Raw genomic sequence first — 500 nt, 5'->3', positions numbered from 1 at the left:
AAAACTTGTTGACGAGGCAGACCGAAACTCTGCCGGATTGTCACCTCACACCTCGGAGATCTGAAGGCTTGAAGACTTGGAGCACCCGGATTTTAATTCTAGCGAGCACCCGCACCGAAAAAGGCAGCGACGTTCGAGAGAGTCTAATCTCCAATCACGTCGTCTACACTCCGGATCTAGAAGCTTCGTTCTTCAAGATCCCGAGATCCAGGGTCGTTGTCCTTGCGGTGAAAAAACGATCCCTCCTCACGGGCATTATCTCCTTGGTGGGAAATTTACCCGTGAATACGTCGAGATCTGTGGATCCGATCACGCGGTCAGTTCCACGGTAAGCAACCCGGGCGCAAGGCAAAGAAATCCGCACAGGGAGCAGAGACCGAATAACAGGATGCTTGTGATTTACCGGGAAAAGAGAGAAGTTGTAATTTTTGATTCTTTTTTATATTTATGTGGTTCATTGTAAGCCGGCATCTTATAAAAAGACGGATCTTCTTTAACAC

This window comes from Asparagus officinalis, chromosome 5 (assembly GCF_001876935.1).
Source record: "Asparagus officinalis chromosome 5, Aspof.V1, whole genome shotgun sequence".
Classification (NCBI taxonomy): Eukaryota; Viridiplantae; Streptophyta; class Magnoliopsida; order Asparagales; family Asparagaceae; genus Asparagus; species Asparagus officinalis.
The sequence above is the reverse complement of the archived record's forward strand: the minus strand, read 5'-3'. Positions refer to the sequence as shown.